General features: G+C 39.9%; 2 long non-coding RNA genes across 4 annotated transcripts in view; one reads left to right on the top strand and one right to left on the bottom strand.

The window, feature by feature from the left end:
- Nucleotides 1-7,144, bottom strand: part of LOC309621327 — a 270,404-nt gene extending 263,260 nt beyond the window's left edge. Inside the window, exon 1 of the long non-coding RNA XR_014239936.1 lies at nt 7,111-7,144. This is a non-coding gene — a long non-coding RNA (uncharacterized lncRNA). The remainder of the gene's footprint in view (nt 1-7,110) is intronic.
- The window catches only part of LOC309621326, a 69,545-nt gene that overhangs the window by 42,074 nt on the left and 6,619 nt on the right, over nt 1-20,852 (top strand). For 2 of the 3 annotated variants that reach the window (XR_014239933.1, XR_014239934.1), the window contains exon 6: nt 14,585-14,817. This is a non-coding gene — a long non-coding RNA (uncharacterized lncRNA). Of the gene's footprint in view, nt 1-14,584; nt 19,287-20,852 lie in introns of all 3 variants that reach the window. The other variant, XR_014239935.1, reaches the window with a different exon arrangement.

The raw sequence follows: 20,852 nt of genomic DNA, 5'->3' as shown, positions 1-20,852 counted from the left end.
GGAGCAGTGACTCATCGCATAGAGAGTATTCTTAAAGAGATAGAAATGATAAAAAAAAAAAAGAACCAAATGTAGATATGACACCAAAAGCAAAAGCAGCAAAAGTAAGGACAGATAAATTGGACTACATCAAAATTAAAAGCTTCTGCACATCGAAAGACGCAATCAATAGAGTGAAAAGCCAACCTACAGAATGGGAGAAAGCATTTGTAAATCACGTATCTGATAAAGGGTTATTATCCAAAATATAAATGTGTAAAAAACTCCTACAACAACAGCAAAAATCAGCTTGGTTCAGAAATGGGCAAAGGGCTTAAATAGACATTTCTCCAAAGAAGATTTCCAAATGGCCAGCAAGCACATGAAAAGATGCTCACCATCACTAATCATTAGAGAAATGAAAATCAAAATCACAGTGAGACATATCACCTCACACCCATTAGGATGGCTACTATTAAAAAACAAAATAAAATAGAAAATAATGTGTTGGTGAGCATGTGGAGAAATTGGAACCTTTGTGCACTGCTGGTGGGAATGTACAATGGTGCAGCTGCGGTGCAAAATAGTACGACAGTTCCTCAAAAAATTAAAACCAGAATCACCATACGACCCAGCAATCCCACTTCTGGGTGTATACCCGAAAGAATTGAAAGCAGGGACCTGAAGAGGTATTTGTACACCCATTTTAATGCCATTATTCACAATAGCCAAGAGGTAGAAGCAACCCAGAGGTCTATCAGCAGATGAATGGATAAACAAAATGTGGTGTATACATACAATGGACTATTACTCAGCCTAAAAAAACGAAGGAAATTCTGACACATACTACAACATGGGTGAACTTTGAAGACATTATGCTAAGTGAAATTAAGACAGTCTCAAAAAGACAAATACTGTATAATGTCACTCATATGATAGAGCGGTTAAATTCATAGAGACAGAAGGTAAAATGGTGGTTGCCAGGGAGAATGGAAAATTATTGTTTAATGGGTTTCCGTTTGAGATGAAAAGTTCTGTAGATGGATGATTGGGATGTTTGCACAATAATGTGAATGTACTTAATGTCACTGAACTATACACTTAAAAATGGTTAAATGGTAAATTTTATGTTTATTTTAACTACAATTAAAACATTTTTTTAAAGTGGATATTTTCGAGTTGAAAAGTACAGTAACCAAAATGAAAAACTCATTAGGGGGCTGCACCGTGGATTTGAGTTGTCAGAAGAAGGAATCAGCAAACTTGAAGATAGAGTGACAGAGATTATCTGGTCTGAAGAACTGAAAGAGAGAAGAATGAAGAAAAATGAACAGAAACTCAGAAAAAGATAGGCCACTGTTAAGTGTCACAATGGGAATACCAGAAGTAGAAGAGGGAGAAAGGGGCAGAAAAAACACTCAAAGAAGTCATGGCTGACAACTTCCCCAAGCTGATGAAAAACACTAACCTACACACCCAGAATGCTTAAGAAACTCCAACGAGGATAAACACAAAGAGATCCACACTCAGACATATTATAGTCAAAATTTTGAAAGTGACAAAATCGGAAAGCAGCAAGGGAGAAGTGACTTGTGGAGTATGAGGGAAGCCCACCAAGACTACAGCTGACGTCTCATCAGGAACAGTGGAGGCCCGCAGGCAGTGAGAAGACATGTGAAAGTGCTGAGAGAGTCCTGCATCCTGCAGAGCTGTCTTTCGAAATAAAAGCATTCCCAAGTAAATGAAAACGGAGAGAATCCCCTCCTAGCAGATCTGCCTTACAAGAAATACTAAAAGAAGTTCATTAGGCTGAAAGGAAGTGACACAAGACAGCAATTTGAATACACACACGAACTCCAGTAAAGGTAATTTAAGTAGGTAATGATAAAAGACAGTATAATTACATATTTTTCTTCTCTTAACTGATTTAAAACATCACTAAAGAGTAGCTTATGGGCTTCCCTGGTGGCACAGTGGTTAAGAATCCGCCTGCTGATGCAGGGTACACGGGTTTGAGCCCTGGTTCGGGAAGATCCCACATGCCGTGGAGCAACGAAGCCCGTGCACCACAACTACTGAGCCTGTGCTCTAGAGCCCGCAAGCCACAACTACTGAAGCCCACGTGCCTAGAGCCCATGCTCCGCAACAAGAGAATCCACCACAGTGAGAAGCCCGCGCACCACAACAAAGACCCAACGCAGCCAAAAATAAAAAATAAAAATAAATTAAAATAAAAAAAAAAGAGTAGCTTATATCTGGTTGCTTTCTGGTTATTATAAGAAAGCCCTTTATTTTCACATCAAAGCATCCTCCCCAGCTCTAAGTTTTTTAAAGGAAAAACTGAGGCAAAGGGAGCTAGTGACTTGCCCAGGAAAGTTTATCTTAATCATGCATAAGGAATGAAGTGCCAGGAGTACTCTCAGAATTGGGAAATAATTTTCAAAGAAATCTTATAAACTGTGTTATCGCTCTTATATTTTTTAACTTCTGTCTCCGTGGTTCTTTGAAGGTGATATCAAGTAAATGCTTATGGTTTCTTAATTTAGTAACAAGACTTTAATTTCATAGTCTCAGAGATATGAAGAACTGCTAAATTTTCACCTGACTTACAAACCAGATGAACAATTTATGGACTTATTGCCTTGTTTAGGCTACTTACACTGCTCTTTTGCACTTACTGGTGGAACTGAATCAAGTTTGCAGCCTTCTGATGAGGCACTTCAGAGCCTTGAACAGACTTTGCTACATCCCAAAAAGTCCGACTAAATCATTTTAATAGTTATCTGTCCTCTCTTGCTTCTGCTGCCTAAGAACTATTGCTTAAGAACCTCTGGAATGAGAACAAGAAATATGGGGCTATAAGTTGAGCATGGAAAATACTTAAGATAATAATCTTCATCTATCAACTCTTCTACTTATACTAATGTTCCATTAATAGAAATAATATGTAGTGGTATCAGGAATCAATGTTTTTGTGTCATTCACATTTTTATTGAGCTTCCATTATACTTGGAACAGAATTAGCAAATAAATATGTAAGAACCAAGATACCTATTTATATACATAGTTCCATTTTAAACTGTGGCTGAAGGGAAAGTATTTCCCTAATATAGTTCCTGGAACTTAGCCAAGGAGCCCAACACTTCAGGGCACAGAACTGGAACAAGTGATCCTAGGTTGGCCAGTTGATAGAAAGGATGTTAAGTGATTTGCTCATGAAAATGCATCTATTTTTGGTTAGGAGTGAAGAAAAATATTTACCTAGAATATTTGGAGGGAATCTGTCTATAGTGCCTACAGAAAGGGAAAAACGTTCAGAAGCCACTTCTGTCTTGGAGTGGGAGAAAATGTGTAAAGCTCAGCTATTCTAGCCCCTGGCTTTCAAGCAGTATTGCACCTAAAACACTCCGCAAGATGGTAATAATCTATTTTTCAAATCTTTTTCAAATCTTCACTGCAAGTAGTTCCACATTTCCAGTGGGAGCTTATTGCAGTGTGTGGCAACCCATTCAGTTACAAAGTTTTTTCCTCCTGAGTGTAGTTTTTCTTATTACAATGAAAGACTTTTTTTAAAAAAATTGCAGTATAATTGCTTTACAGTGTTGTGTTAGTTTCTGCTGTATAACAAAGTGAATCAGCTCTATGTATACCTATATCCTCTCCTTCTTGGACCTCCCTCCCACCCCCTAGCCCCCATCCCACCCCTCTAGGTCTTCACAGAGCACTGAGCTGAGCTCCCTGTGCTATACAGCAGATTCCCATTAGCTAGCTATTTTACTTACACATGGTAGTGTATTTATGTCAAACCTAATCTCCCAATTCGTCCCACCCTCCCCTTCCCCCTCTGTGTTCACATGTCCGTTCTCTACATCTACGTCTCTATTCCTGCCCTGCAAATAGGTTCGTCTGTACCATTTTTCTAGGTTCCACACGTATGCGTTAATATACGATACTTGCTTTTCTCTTTCTGGCTTACTTCACTCTGTATGACAGACTCTAGGTCCATCCACGTGTCTACAAATGACCCAGTTTCGTTCCTTTTTATGGCTGAGTAATATTCCATTGTATGTACGTGCCACATCTTGTCTATCCATTCGCCTGTCGTTGGAAAGAGTGTTTGCTGTATCTCCAGCTGGGTAAAGAGTGGCTGATAATGTATTTCCTTTTGGTAACCTTTTCATGGAATCATTGAATTATCCGTTTCAAATGGAAACAATAGGTAGGGGCTTTGTTGCTTTAACCCACCACTCAGTCATTCAGATCCCATTTGAACACCTCCAGAAAACTAGCACTTATGCCTCCTGAGGCTGTCTTTTCGTTTTTAAGAAATATTTTTCATGTAAGTCATGTAGGACCTCCTACATCTTCCCTTCTTCAGGCCAAATCATCCTAACTCCTTTAACTTTTAATTCATTTGAATCAATTTTGCTCTTATTTCTTCATCCTTTAAAAAATATTTTTACTTCCTAGGTTTAGACAGTGCCTTCCCAGGGAGCAAAAGGCTGTGTGGAAAACATCTGAATAACACACAAGCTTTATGAGCCAACAAGAAATTTAAATGTCAGAATGACAAAAATGCAGGAGGGAGAGTGAATATATCCGGAATGGGGCCTGGTACAGAAGGGCTGAGCCCACAGGCTCTGCAGTGGAAACTGTACCTAGAGGACCAAAATAAGTGTGTTCATGTTCCATAAATTCATGAAGGCCGTTGACTGCACTGCTCAGGAGAGGGTCAGAAATTTCCACTCCTTCTCCCCGCAGGACAATCCTGTGGTTCATAGTTCCAGGCTAAACCGCCTCTTCCCGGCCCTGTGGTCTCTGGATGATGTAAAATAATGGAGCTGGACAGCACTTGAGACATCAGCTGACCCTGAAAATGTTCCAGGATGCAGGCTCTGCAGCCTTCTTGGTAACCCGCTCTCTTTATCACCCTCTGCTCTTTCCCCATGGTCTCTGCCTCCCCACCCCTGGCTGAGGCCAGGACCTCAAGGTGTCCCAACCCCCGGGGTCAGGAGTAGGGTCATTAAGAAAGCCCGATGCATGTCAGCCAGGGGCATCACTTCCGCTGCCTTCGCACGGGTTTCGTTTGAGCGCCGCCTACGTAGTAAGTGGATAATCACAAGCTGTACTCTCAGTTAGGACAGTCACATCTTCAGAAGGACCAAAATTGGAATAGATAACTTCTAAAAGTCCCTTCAGATCGAATGTTTTATGATTCTCTAATTCTGTGAACCAAGATAGGCTAAAAGAGTTCATCCTAGGTTGTTTCTTGTAAACATTAACCTCAACTACTGTGAAGTACTTGGACCAACAGGAAATTTTCTTATTCTTTGGGTGAAGTTCAGTCCTGATGGCCAAAGCCTCCAGAGGAGCATGAGAAGGCTGAAGAAAGAATCCAGAGAAAGAGCAAGTGTGACCGAGGAGGAACCTTTAGACTCCTGCACATCGAGGCCCCAAACCATGCAGAGACCTATCCACCGAGGGCTCAGACACCACAACGAAGGGACAGCCTTGAAAGTGAAAAACAAAGATAAATGAAGAGAACAGAAGACGTATTCTGCATCTTAAGTTGTGGGTCGTAAGGAAGAAAGAATTGTCTGAGAGGCCTAGGCTGAAAACAGACAGATTCATATGAAATTCATTTTCTTTACTAGGAAAAACTAAGCATGTTTTGGTTGTACATGCCTAACTTTAAAAAAAAAGTACTTTTCTTTGTAGTGTTTGAAGGTTTTTTTTTTATTGATAAAAGAAGTAATGGCTCATTGTAGACAATTTTCATAATATCAAAAAATGTAAAGAACACCTAGAGAGAGTCGCTCTTATTGGGCATGTTTCTTTAGTCCCTTAGCCCCCGGTGCATTCTTAAACACGGTTGAGATATGGCCCAGGCCATTTTGTGTACTGATTTTTCACTTAGCATTATTACTATGTTCCAATGTCATGTAAAACTCTCAAGTTACACCATTTTAGTGACTACATAATATTTCGTCTTTAGAAGTCACCCGTGTTTCCGCAGCCATTCTCCTGTCTGGGGACAGTTAGGTGGTTTCCTCTTTTTCATGATCATTATAAATGACCCTGTTAATAAACATCTTTGTACATGAGTATTTATTCACATTTTAAATTATTTACTTGTTTTCTTGAACTTTTGAGACTGATGTCATAAAGTACACCATTCCCTACCTGAGTCCTCCTCATTCAAGGTAGAGGACTGGGATGGCCCAGCCTGGCAAGTGTACAAGCACCGTTCCTCGTATGAAAATAAACACCGTTGCTCGGAACTGTGTAGATCATTTCTGACTGTACTTTTGGGAGATGACATTACTGGACTGATTTTCGAGTTTGGTATTGGAGTTGCAAACAAGGAGACACTTTTATTATCTCATGCTCTCATCTACTGTAACTGACCTCCTGGAAGCTTTGGTACATGAGATGTCTGCAAGTTCAGATTTAAAGCACCTGCAGTCTGTGGCCCTCCACAGAAGTGATTTTCAGCTGAAATGCTTAGATTTGCCCTAACCTTGAATGCTCTTGAAGGGTACCTCTTTTTGGGTCCTGCGGAACTGATGGAGACTTACCTCCATGGGAAGGCCGGCTGTTCTTTTCTCTGTGGAGGCACTAAGTGCCCATCTTGAAGGGCGGTCAGCAGGCTCTCCCAGCAGCAGGCCTTCCTCTCTCGTCTCTGGCCTCGGAACAGCTGCGTCTGAGTCCCTTTCTGTGGGCTTTCCCTGTGCAGTGCAGCCTCCTTCTCTGATCTGGTGTGCTCTTTGCTTCTCCACACCATTGTTTGGAGCAAGGGTGACAGCCTGCCCCTGACCCCTGGCTCCCTTGGTTGCACTGGCCGGTTTTACTGTGTCTGAGTGGAATGTTCCTTCTTTCCTCAGGTAAGGGAGTGGCTCTTTCTTTCTGTTTTTAACTATTTAACTTTTATATTTTATCCTAAGGGACTTGGGGGGACAGTGTGGCAGTACAGGAAGGGAAAATATCCAAGATGACCCTGTTGTTTTCCTTCTTTTTTTCCTCAGCTCTGTTGAGATATAATTGACAAATAAAATGGTAAGACCCACGTCGCAGCCAGAAGACGCAGGGCCACGGGCCCCAGTTAGGCAGGCCCCTCCGTGCAGCGCTCACCTCGGCGCCGGCCTCATCGCCCTCCGGGCCGGGGGGGGGGGGGGGGGGGGGGGGGGGGAGGCTGCCGTTCCAACCGGCAGGCGGCCCCGTGGGGGCGGGGCTCGTGGACGTCAGTGCGCTCGCCGTGCGTCCGCACGCAGCCCCGCCTCCCATGGGGACCCGGCCTGAGGAGCAGGGCAGCCGGAAAGGTAGGAGGTGTGGAGAATTTGGGGTTTCCAAGAAGCGTTTGCTGACTGATCCAAGCAAAAGTGAGACATGGTTGTATCAACGCATTTTTTTTTAATATTTAATTTCAGTGTTGATTTTTTTATTAATTATTTATTTTTTAAAATTTAATTTAATGTTATATATTTATATATAAATTTATTTACATTTATATATATTTATATATAAACATATATATTTTATATATTTATATTTAATTAATTTTATATAATTTAATCTTTTAATTTTTTAATTAATTAATTTATTTATTTTTGGCTGTGTTGGGTCTTCGTCTCTGTGTGAGGGCTTTCTCTTGTTGTGGCAAGCGGGGGGGCCACTCTTCATCGTGGTGCGCGGGCCTCTCACCATCGCGGCCTCTCTTGTTGCGGAGCACAGGCTCCAGACTCAACGCATTTTAAAAGTAGTAAAACTACCGATAAGTGTCTGTGCTCGCCCCGCCCAGGAGAGAGCGTGCCCTCCGTGAGGGACACGTGAAAGGCTGAGTGAACGTCTGCCTGTGGTCTGTTACCTGGTGCACGGGTGTGTGAATTTCTGCGGAGAGCTCTCAATTTCTGTAGTTTCTGTGGACTTGACACTGTGGTTGGCAAATGGTGACGTGTTCCATGCATTCAGGACATGATCGTGGTTACTAATAATCACTTTGTTCTCTCTGTGCATGTCTGTGTCCTAATATTTTCTTTTTATAAGGACCCCAGTCATATTGGGCTAGAGCCCACCCATTTGACCTCGTTTGACCTCAGCTACCTATTTAAGGGCCTTTTCTCCAGATACAGTCATATTACGAGGTATAGGGAGTTAAGACTTCCACATATTAACTTGAGCAGGATACAATTCAGCTGATAATAGAAGGTAAGAGTAATTTAAGCAAGTAAGTAACTATTTTTTAAAGTGAGTTGCTTAAAGATATGAATTGACTCAAGAAGAACAAGAAGAAATTACATAACACTGTACGTTATACAAAGGTATTAAATTAATCATCATAACATCCTGTGAGATCCGCATGAAATCAGACTAAACAAGATTAAGCAACTTATCCAGAGTTGTATAGTTAGTACTTTCCAGAATTTAAACCAGGTATTTTCCCAGTTCCATTCTACATTATATTTTCATTTCATTATTTGAAATGAATTTTGAGTCTTCATTTTGCTTAGTTTCTGAAGTTCTATGGGGATAGAATGGAGTTGGATATTTTCAGTGACATTCACACATGGGGAAGGAAATTGAGTCCAGAAGCTTCCACGATGTTTCCATGGAGAATGCTAACAACAGAACCAGAAACACCGTTATCCTTTTGGTTCAGTCATCTTTCATAACACACTACAAGAATTAATTTTAAGAAGCCCAGTGTTTTCCAAACTTTCACCAATGGGCTCTGTAGGGTCCTCTAATAATATCTAAGAGACTCATTAGTTTCACATTCCAAGCCACTTCAGACCAGGAGTTCTGATTGTTCTTTGTGAGAAAATCAAGTGACAATCATAGCTCATAATTTAGGATGGTTTCTTCAGGGCCCAGGCAAAACCTAATACACAGTAATAATCATTGTTAATTGCATCTTTGACAATGATTAATCGGGTATCAAAGAGGTGTATAAATTGGGAGAAAGTATGATCAAAGAGAAACATAGGCCACAGATGTTTAATTAATGCTCAATTATTTATGAGTTTAACTTTGGTTAAGCTAATTTTCCTTCTTCTAGACAATTTCCAATTCATCTCTACAAAGAGACCAGAATAATCACCTTCCAATACAAGATTTATTGTGTTCCTTTAATTAAGATCCTACAGTGACTTGTACATTCACTCCACGAAGTTTTGCTATGAGAGAAAAGGAGCCATTGTATTTTGTCTTGAATTAGATATGCCACCATACTTGACTTAGCTCATCTTACTGGAAGCACTTTGAGGGCAGATCCTACAATCCTGTCGTACATCCTCTACAGCATCAAGCCAAGGGAATCACACATAGTTACAGCTGGAAAAACACTTGTTCTGGGTTGATACGTTTAGCCTTTACCACCAAGACTTTATCACCAAGACCTATCTTTACAGTCTCTAAACAGAAGACCTTCTTGCCTTCCGTTTTCATATTGACTGGGAATGTAAAGGGAAGAACTGAGAAGTAGCCATAGTCGGCTAGCAGCCAGCCCAGATAAATCATCTGTGGAGATATTGTTTCTTTCAAAAGATATAAACATAAGAGGAAGTCCTAGAGTTTGTCACAATTGTGCCTAATAAAATTCCATGAAAACCTAGAAATCCAGATGCAGATCAGTAACATATTGGTTAAATAAGCTGTTCTGTTCATGCAATGGACAAGTGTACAGACATTAAGAAGAAAGAGATACTCTTTTCTGTGAGACTCTCTTTTCACTGAACTCATCAGTGCTGCAAAGACAATGTTACATAATAGTTTTTCTTTAACATTATATCAGGCATCTTCATCTTGTCCTGTATTTATTGCCAGTGTTACTAAAGGTTATCATTTATCTCTTTCTCTTTTAGATATATAATTTCTTCTTACTGGGGAAGCATTCATCAACCCCTATTTTACTATTTCTTTTAAATTAGAAATGAATATTGAATTTTATAAAATGTCTTTGGAGGATATTTCAACTGATTGTATAGTTTTGTTCTCTTTTGACCTTGTTATATGGTAAATTATATTTGGTTATTTTATATTATGCTATTTATTATATATGGTATTATGTTTACTAATTACATTTATTATATTAGAATTACATTATAGTTAAGGTAGCATTTTGTTTCAGATAGACAAAACAACCAGTGGAATAGGAAGCATCTTAAAATTAGATGCAAGAGCGTAAGGGATTTGAGATTAAAATAATATTGACATTTTGGATCAGTAGCCAAACTTATTCAACAAAAGTGGGAAAATATGGCTATCATTAATAAATTCTAGATATAGCAACTAGTTAAAAGTAATAAATTATGAAACTGTAAAAGTATCATAAACCTGGGAGACTTGAAATAAATTATTCATGAGGAACACCTTTCTAAGATACAAAGAAAAAAGGATACATTTAATTATATAAGAATTAAAATTTTCCTCATGGCAAAATGCACTACAAAGGTCAGAAAACAAGCAAAATAAATTGGGAAATATATTTAGAAATAGATATGCTCTCTTTACAGCTTTTGAGAGAAGCACATGTTTCTTTTTCCTTTAACCTGTTATGTGGGTATTAACCTATAATGTAAGTGCATGGTTCCTTTCCTTTAACCTGTAACGTGAGATTTCATCTGTATGGTAAGTGCATGGTTCCTTTCCTTTTATCTGTAATGTGAGTGTCAACATGGGGCGCTGTTTCCAAGCACAGACTTTGGATGTTCCTGTACTTGTCCCATCACTGACCATCCACAAAACTTGCAAATGTTGCTTTACTTTCCTGGGGGTTAGAGTCTTAGCTAAGAAATGGAAGCAAAATAGAACCTTCCCCCAGGGATAATAGAAGGTTTAAAGGAGTAAATATGTAAATGACTTAGGACAGTGCCTAGTACAAGAGAGATCAATATAAGTACTTATCAATTTTTTAAAGAGACAGATGAAAGAAATAAAATGTGGTGATTTCAATCTATTGAAATATATTCTTGACATTAAACTACCTTTTCATTCATTGGACGACCTAACTTGCTCATGCTTTTTCTTACTCTAGTGAACCTGAGTAGCTAATATCATAGCTTAAAATGTTTGCTTTTATATTTACAAGTAAATTTGACCTGTAAATTTCTTTTTCCTTACAGTCCTAATCTATTTTCAGTATTAGGATTATATAGACTTCCTAAGATGAATAAAGGAGCATTCTTCCTTTGCTACTCTCTAGAAGTTTTTCTTTATTAATACTGATGTTATCTGTTTAATAGAAGTTTGATAGAATTCCCCACCCAAACGTTCTGGGTGGGTCTGGTATTTTCTTGGTGAAAGATTGTAAACTATTGACTTAATTCCTTTACTGGTGAAAGAACTCCAGCTATATATTTCCTCTTGTGTCAGTTTTGGTAAACTTTAGGAGCTAGGAAATTGTCCACTTTACATAAATGTTCAAATTTACTGGCATTTCATATATTCTCTGTTTGTACCCTCTGCTATAACATTGTCCTGATTCTTTCTGTGTATTATTTACTTACGTTTTTGTTTTGCTTAATCAAAGTGTGTTTTTAAAATCTTTTCAAAGAGTATTCTTTTGACTTACTAAATCACCTCAATTTTATACTTTTTTCTGTTTTATTAAGTTCTGCTCATATCTTTATTACCTATTTTTTCTATGTTCTCAGGGTTTATTGTTTTGCTCTTCTGATGTCAATTAAAACACTTGGTTATTAATTTTAATAAATCTTTTTAGTTATAAATAGTTGCACTTTTTGAAGATGCCAGCTTAGTTGTAAGTATCTAAGGGTCAGCACCTCCACATTGTTGCTGGCCTAAGCCTTAGTGCACCCTATAGCAATGTATATATTGACATTTTTTCCCCTCGACTTTCTGTGTTTTGCTACTTCTCACTTTTCTTTGGAGAGTAGCCCTCTGAAATATCCTTTAGTTATTTTCCAGCCAATAAGTCTTTAAAATATGTGTATTTTTTTTAAGATAAATCTACTTATATAATTAGGCAGAAAATCTGATTTGCCATATTTTTAAAAACAGCATAATTTCACTCTTCTCCATGATTAATCTGCTGTTTTACACAAGCTTTGAGTTTTTAGCTTTATCAATGACATGTACTTTAGAAATTTTTTAAAGAGCCTACCCACTCTTTTAAAACATCCTGTTCCTTGTTTCAGTCCTAGTTTTATGTCTGTTTTCTACCTTGCACCTGATAATTCCAACATTCAATGGATGGCCTTGGGAATCTAATTCTGGTATTGATTGTTTTTGCTGATTCTCTCCCACTGTAGCTGATTTCTTCATTATTGTGTGAATTTAGATCATGAGCTCATGTTTAGCTAAACTTTATCTGTGGGAACGCTATAGGCCTGGGTTGAAGGTCTACCTCTCCAGAGAGTGTTTAGTTCTGTGTTTGGAATACCACCCATCTGGGAGCATTTTAAGGTAATTTCTTCCCTTCTGTTTGCAAGACCGCAAATAAATTTGCAACCCAAACACTGTGAACACAGATCTGGGGTTCAGAATTCTCAAGATTTTCTACCTGTTTCCTACCCAGAGCAGAGGTCAAGAGAATTTGGTCTTAGTCTCCCTTTGCCAGCAGATATGTTTTTTAATGGCACACCGTTTCATTAAAGGTGAACCTAGGGATAGATAGGTTTAGTTCTAACTTCCCATCTAGGAGGGATGGAGTCTTATCTCCTGCCTCCCATGTGGTCATGGCCATTTTAACAGCAAGTCTCTGTGTCAGGTCAGGTGTGTCATTAAACTATGGCCTGTATTCCAAATGCAGACAGCTGCCTATTTTTTATGGCCTATGAGCTATGAATAATGTTCACATTTTAACTGGTAATAGTTTAAATGGTTACTTAAGTACCTAAATAATATCCTCAATTTTGCCTCTTTGGTCCACAAAGCCTAAAATATTTGCTATTTCGCTCCATAAAAACAGGATTGCCAGCTTCTGTTCTAAGCTATCAAGATCTTCAGTCCACTCTTAATATAGCTATAACTCTCACACATGTACCCCCCTTCTTTCAGGGGTCCTGGAAATTTCTACTGCACACTTCAAAAATCAGACATGCACTTAAAAATAAGTTGTTTCCATTTCACCTAGCATACCGAACTCTTTTCTTTTAGGAGAGTTTTTCAAGTAATCTTGCCCACCATGTTCTTCAGAGCCTCATTAATAATGGCAAAAATTAAAACAACTTAACATTCAACAAATGGGAATTGTTCATAACAATTATAGAAGCACATACAGTAGAAAACTATAAACTGTTATTGAAACGGTGAGACATAACTAGTTTTATTCTTTGAGAACTATGTTTATTTAGGTCTCTTGTTTAAATAAGTATATTTCTGTGTATGTATGTATATAATCATGTATTTATATACACATACATTATTTATATGATATATTTATATAAATATGTGAAATACATACCTATACCCATACCTTTGATTTATATTTGTCTACATACACAGGAATATAATTATATATATCATGTATTTATATACATTGAACTGAAAAGTGGTAGTATACATATAAATTGTGTATAAATGTGTGTATATGTGCATGTGTAGAAAAACAGGTTGAGAGATATGTAAGCATGATTTAGACAGGGTTCAAGATTTTAAAAGTAATTATGTGTAGGTAGTGAGATTATGGCCCATTTGATTTAAAGTATTGCATATTTTTACGTCAATTGTTATGAACAGATTCCTACGTAAATAAAATTATAAATAGTTATACATACTTGTATGTGTAGTGTATAATTAAAATATATATACTTTTATATAAGTATTATATTTATATTATATAATATACTTGTCTTATAATAATACATTATGTATTCTGTTATATAGAATACATTAAATATAATGTATTATATCAGATAACAATGATATATTTCTATATTATGATATAATTATTTTATAATCAATATTACATGATATATCATATTAATACTGTGAACATATTAAACATATAAATACATTGCATTAGTCATATAGTTTGTGTATAAAATATGCTATGCAAAAATACATGTTAATATAATACATAATTGTTATACATTCATATAAACAGTAATATATTACATTTATATACCAATATAATATTTAGTATTGGTATATGTATATTATATTAATATATACATAGCTAATGCTCTTTAAAGCCATCTGCTACAAGAAGTAGAATGAGACCAGGAGTATGGCCAAAGCAAATTCTAAAAATATTAGATTATTTATATTCACTTATATGTCATTTTCCTGGAATCTGTATCTGGCTGTTAGAGAGCACACACAGCAAAATCCCGATAAAGTGCCCAGGAGGACATGGGATCCTTTATTTACTGGGACCTCAAAGGAAACCTAGTGCTATTCAGTCCCCCATCAAAGAGCTAAGAGCAAATCTTGAAGCACCCAGTAAAAGCCAATTCAAACAAAAAAGCTTTTCCACTTCAACTTGAAAAAATTAAGTTCCCAAGAGACCCCCTACATCACCCACTGAAGCTCATTTGGCAGTAAAAACAATAACATTCAGCGAACAACAAGAAATCTAAAACAATAGTTGTTTTAACAAAAAAAAAAAATCCAGCAGCTAATCAGTGTCTTTCCTGTTTGAAAGAAGGCAGTGGGAAGTGGACAGAAGACCTGATAGGAAAGATAAAAAGAAGAGGAAAAGGAAAATAAAAGTTTCCAGTTTGACAATCAAGCTGTCTTCTGCATCCATTTCATCCCAAGACCACCAAGCCAGTGTGGAGGCTTTTTCCTCCTTTCCTTTTCGTGAGACTGATGACAACCAGCACTGCAGAGTCCATTAAATGAAGAAATGCTGTTGCATACATGTGTGAATGAGCTGTGAGTAAAGTACTGGAGTAGAGGACACCTAACTTGAAACGTCCTCATGAATGTCCATGTGGCTGAGCAGGAAGTTAACCTGTCATAGATGTGCTAAATCAGAATAGTTGGGTTTTATTTTATTTATTTTTCCCTGGACTCTGTTGAATGACTGTCATCTACAAGTTCAGGCTACTTTTTGCTGACGATTAATGCACTGGGAGAGCTGAGAGAAAACCGAATAGTAGAGCTGTCTTTTTCTTGACCAGTTCACCTTACTTTCCCAAACTCAAAGTCTTTCCCTATTTCTTTCTCCTTTTTATTGTAGTAAAATGAACATAACATAAAATTCACCATTTTGATCATTTTACAATTCACTGTACAATTCAGTGGAATTTAGTACTGTCACAATGCTGTGCAACTGTCACCACTGCCTAGTTGCAAAACATTTTCATCACCCCAAAAGGAAACCTACACCCATTTAAAGCAGTCATTCCCTATTTCCCTCTCTTCCAAACCCCTGGCAACCACTAATGTATAATATTTTCTGTGTGTATGGATTTGCCACTGCTGGACATTTCGTATAAATGGAACCATACAATATGTGGCCTTTCGTGCCTGATTTCTTTCACTTAGTTGCATCCATGATGTAGCATGTATCAGTAATCCATTCACTTTTATGGCTGAATTCCCTGATCCTGTTTTCTTCATACTGTTTGAATACAAACTTTAAAATATGTTGAGGGTGAAGCTCTGTTTTAATAGCACATCTATTAGGCCAATTCATTTAAAGAAGGTGAAAATGGAGATATTGTTGTGAAATGATAATCGTTGAGAAGCCTCAGCTAATTTGATAATGAAAAGTTTGGGAAATGTTGCAAAAAATTATTTGCTTTATATTAAAAGCCTTTTAAACAAGGATTCAGGAGATTGTCTTTTTCTTGCAGGTAACTTAAATGAGGCAGAAGAAACTAACTGCCCTTTAAAACAGATTTTGAAAGGATTTTATTTATACTTAATAGACGAATGGGAGTACAGGTTGTTCATATCCAATATGGACTCCCTGTCCAAACACTGTTTATCATTCTAGCCACCACTATCGAATTATATTTCTTGAGACTAATGCAGCTTAACTCCTGCATATTACTTTTTAAAATTCATCTATCAAATCCATTAATACAGTATAAACAAGAGATGTTCATGTTTCAGTGCAGTTCAAATATCAGGTATAAAGAGCCCTCAGTAAGAAAAGGAATCTTATATCTCTTGCCAGAATGTGGTCAGCTCTGGGGTGCTTTGCTAGCTGAAAGACACTTTTATTGTTAAGAGGATAGAGGTTGTTTAAGAGGGATGAGAGGCAAAAAATTTTAAGTACTTGTTTGTGTTAAAAACAGTGCTAGGCTATCTCATACTCTATATCAGTCAAGGCTCACCATTTTACATATGTGAAAAGCGAAGTTAAAAGTGTTTTAGTAACTTACTAAAAGGCACGCAACCACTAAATTCAAGCAAGAATTCAATCTCAAATCTGTCACACTGAAGTTTGAGCTAATATTGAGATTAATAAAAATAGAACTAAATTAAAAGTTCAGAGATGTTTTTTATTTCGTACTCTTTCACTAACCCTCTTTGGAGATAAATCGTTTCATTTATATGGGCCTTAGTTTTCACAACTATAATAGTTGGAAGTTTGACTAGGTGACCTCTATGTAGTCTTGCATTTCTGAAATGTTCCATTAATTTGGCTTCCTACAATAATTGCCATTGCAATATATGTGTGCTGCCACCAAGTTAGCAGTAGCGAGTACTAGTTCCTTTTTTAACCCTAGTGGGGAGTGCATTTTGACATCAGACTTATCCGTCAACAGTACAGCCTGTTAATATAACTACAAAATAACAAAATAATCTGGTATTATTTCCTGTAAAGCAGAAGCTTTACATTGTGTCTATGAATCGTATGAGAATCACCTGTAGGTTTTTAAACAGAGAGGAAATCCAGAACCCATTGAATGAGGATTTTCAGAGATGGGACTTGGGCATCTGGATTTTTGGGCTCCCATCATTTGTATATTTTATTTTATTTTATCTTTTGCCTATGTACAACATTTGTCACATCCTCTTGAATCTTTAGCAATTTCTGTTTGTTTTAAAAGTTTAGAGTATTCCATAATCACCTACTTTTCATAAGGCATTATCTGTTATGTTTATTCACTCTTGTGCTTCTCCTGGTTAAAACTTCATTTTTTCTTTTTTTTTGGGGGGTGGGCTGCCTCATGGCTTGCAGGATCTTAGTTCCCTGACCAGGGATTGAACCCCAGGCCCCCAGCAGTGAAAGTGCCAAGCCCTAACCACTGGACCACCAGGGAATTCCCAAGACTTCTTTTTTAAATGACTTTTTTTCCCACTCTGATTCATTCCTGGGATCAATTTCATGTGGGAACATTAAACCAACCTTGCATTACTAGAATAAAGCCACTTTGATTGTGATATATTACTGTTTTACATACCATGGATACAGTTTGTGCTTTTATTTACAAATTTTGCATGCATGTTCAAAAGAGAAACTGGTCTATGATTCTATGCTTGTAATATTCTTTTTACTTTTGATCTGAAGCTTATGTTGGCCTTATAAAAATTTTGAGCAATATATTATTTTCTGTTTCCTGGAAGGGTTTTATGTAAGATTACCAATATTTCTTCCCTAAATATTTGGAAGAATTTACTTGGAAAGCCATTTATCCCTGGAAATCATTTTCTGTAAAGGGACTTAATTATACAAACAACTTTTTGAGTAGTTGCAGAGTTTTTAGATATTTCTTTTCTTGGGTTAGTCTTGTTAGGTTGCGTGTTTTAAGAATTTGTAATTTTGGATGAATTTTCAAATTTATAAATATAAAATTGTAATTTTAACAGCTTTATCGGGATGTAATTTACATACCATAATTTAACCCTTTAATGTATACAATTCAGTGGTTCTTTTTTTTTTTTTTTAATTTTATTTATTTATTTATTTTTTGGCTGTGTTGGGTCTTCGTTTCTGTGCGAGGGCTTTCTCTAGTTGTGGCGAGCAGGGGCCACTCTTCATTGCGGTGTGCGGGCCTCTTACTATCGTGGCCTCTCTTGTGCGGAGCACAGGCTCAGTAGTTGTGGCTCACGGGCCTAGTCGCTCCACGGCATGTGGGATCTTCCCAGACCAGGGCTCGAACCCGTGTCCCCAGCATTGGCAGGCAGACTCCCAACCACTGCGCCACCAGGGAAGCCCCAGTGGTTCTTAGTGTAACCACTAAAAGACGTGTGTAACCATCACAACCATCCAGTTTTAGATTTCTGTCCCCCCACAAAGAAACCCATTACACATTAACAATGTTTTTTCATTCTCTCAACCCTCTCAGCTCTAGGCAACCACTAATCTACTTTCTGTCTCTAGAGATTTGCTATTATGGGCATTTCATATAAATGGGACCATACAATATGTGATCTTTTGAGAGTGGCTGCTTTTCTTTACAGAATGCTTTCATGGTTCATCCATGTTGTAACATGGATCAATATTTCATTCCTTTTATAGCTGAATGCTATTCTATCGTACGGATATTCCACATTTTGTTTATTCATTTGTCAGATTGACATTTGAATTTTTTCCACCTTTTGTTTTTAGAAATATGCTTCTATGAACATTCACGTACAAGCTTTTGTGCAGACATAAGTTTCTATTTCTCTTAGGTATATATTTAGTAGTGGAACTGCTGGGTCATAGGGTAACTCTATGTTTAACACTTGCAGGAACTGTCAAGCTGTTTTGTAAAATGGCCGCACATTTTGTAAAATGGCTCAGACTGTACTTTCTATCCAAGGGTATCCAAAGCCACTTTAGATGCAAAATGTTTAAAGTTGACCTTTGCTGCTGCCCAAATCGTAGCCACTGTGGGCAGTCTGCAAGATGGCATCTTAGGTTTCTCAGGAAGAAATTAGAATACACAAAGGGAGAAATAAGTGTACAATTACATAATGTAGATTTCATATTTAATTTTATGGGAAAAGCAATAATTAGGTGGCTTTTGGTTTTAACTGGAAATAGCTACTCATTGGGAAATAATTACTCGCTAATGGCCTTAGCGAGTCACTCTGGAGCTTCTCCTAGAACAAGAAAACCTAAGTTCTGCTCCCAGCAGAACATGGAGACGGTGCCCAGTGCTGGCGAGGCAGCACAGAACAGGGGAGTCGTCGCTGGAGGGAGCGGAGGACAGTGCAGCCACTCTGGAAAGGAGTTGGCCAGCTTCCTAGAAAGCGAAACTCCATTGCCCACTTTTCCCCAATGTCACCTCTTGTGAAAGTCAAGTCAGCGTCCCAGCAGGATCCTGACGTTGACACGACTGCCCCTGTCATCCGTTGCCCTGGGAAGGCCCCCGGCAGCTTTCAGTCTGGGGCTCTTCCCAGTCAGGCGAGCGTTTGTGTACAGCTTCTGTGTGGACTTCAGTCTCCATTTCCCCGGGGTAAGTGCCCATGACTGCGGTTGCCGAGTCCTGCGATGGCTGCTTTTTGAGGAAGTTTCGCAGTAGGGGAGCGCCTGGCCTGAGCCCCGCGTGCCGGCCTCTGCCCATCTCTCTGCCGCCTCAACCTCAGGAGGGAAGGTCCACGTGGACCAGCGCTCCCTCTGCACCTGCTCTGCCCTCGGTCCTCAGGGTCACAGGGCTTCCCCAGAGCACGGGCAGCGTGGGCCCCTCCCTGCGTCCCGCCACACCCCCGCCTCATCCGGGGCCCCGTCCCCCGTGGCTTTGGTGGGAGGGTCTCAAGGAAGGACCCCCTCCTCCGAGCCTACTCCACCCTCAGCCCCCGCTCCCACAGAGCTTCCGTCCCGACGCCAGGCCCGTGGGGCTCCCACAGCAGCAGCAGCGCTGGGACTGCCGGGTTTCTGCAGTTCAGTTCTGACTCCATCTACCCGAGTCAGAGCCCGCAGGTCAGGGCTCGGCCCACGCCAGCCACAGGTCCACGTCGTCCTCTGCGCTTGTGGCCGACAGGCTGTGTCAGGAGTTCCCACGTCCCCAGCCCGAGTTCCGTTCGTTGGCTAGCTTGGGCCCCCAGAACACGGGCCCCCAGAACACAGGCCCCCAGTCCACGGACTAGAGCACCGGGCTATTATAAAGGAACAGCCAGGTGGAAGGAGGAGGTGGGGAGGCGTGGGGCGGGGCGCGGGGCTTCGAGGCCGCCTGCAGGTACCCAGCCCGCAGCTCTCTGAACCCCGTGTTTACCGAGATTTTGTTCCATGAGCACGATTACAGCGGGGACCATGGGCAACGGATTCACATTGCAACCCCTGGCCCTGTCCCCTCGCAGGAGGTGGGCAGGCAGGGGGGCTGTAAGATGCAGCTTGTGGCTTTAGGTTTAGGAGCTGTGTGCCAGGACTGGAGGCCAAGGCCCGACCCCTCTCTCCCGTAATTCACAGCGTGGCTCCTGCTGGGCACGGAGGCTGGGGGACAATGGGAGGTTGAAGAGCATGGCGTCCGCCTTCACCCCCTCTCTCCTCTCTTGGCTGAGCCCTGCGGCCGTGCGGGTTCCCAGTGGACCCCCCCCGGGGGGCCTGTCCCTTCAGGTCCTCCCAGCTGCCTGACACCCCTCTGCCCCCAGCGTGGACCCCAGAGCCCTCAGTTCTTCCCACTCCTGGTCCAGCAGGACGGGGTCCCTGCGGCACCCTGGACAGGTGGGCGATGGGCAGCCCGGCCCCTCCCGGGAGGCAACCCCATGGGGTGGGGAGGGGGGCGGGCACTGCGAGCCACCCATGGTGGAGCGCGTCACCTCGGTGCGTGGCGTGGGGCGCCGTGGCTACATGCATCTTGATGGCCGGGATCAGACCCAGCTCTGCCACCAACTGGCTGGGTCCCCGGAGGCCGGTCCCTGGACCCCATTGTCCCTGTTCACCATCTGCAATGTGCGTGACCTGAGGACCCCCTCACAGGTGGTCGTGAGGGCTGACTGAGTCGGTTTGTGTGGAGGACAGAGAACAGTGAGGCCAGCAGATGAGGAAAGAGCTTGTCACTCATGGTTCTGGGCAGTGGCACGCC

The sequence above is a fragment of the Balaenoptera borealis genome (assembly GCF_965194805.1).
Source record: "Balaenoptera borealis genome assembly, contig: HAP1_SCAFFOLD_283, whole genome shotgun sequence".
NCBI classification, from domain to species: domain Eukaryota; kingdom Metazoa; phylum Chordata; class Mammalia; order Artiodactyla; family Balaenopteridae; genus Balaenoptera; species Balaenoptera borealis.
This window is presented reverse-complemented; position numbering and strand designations above follow the sequence as displayed.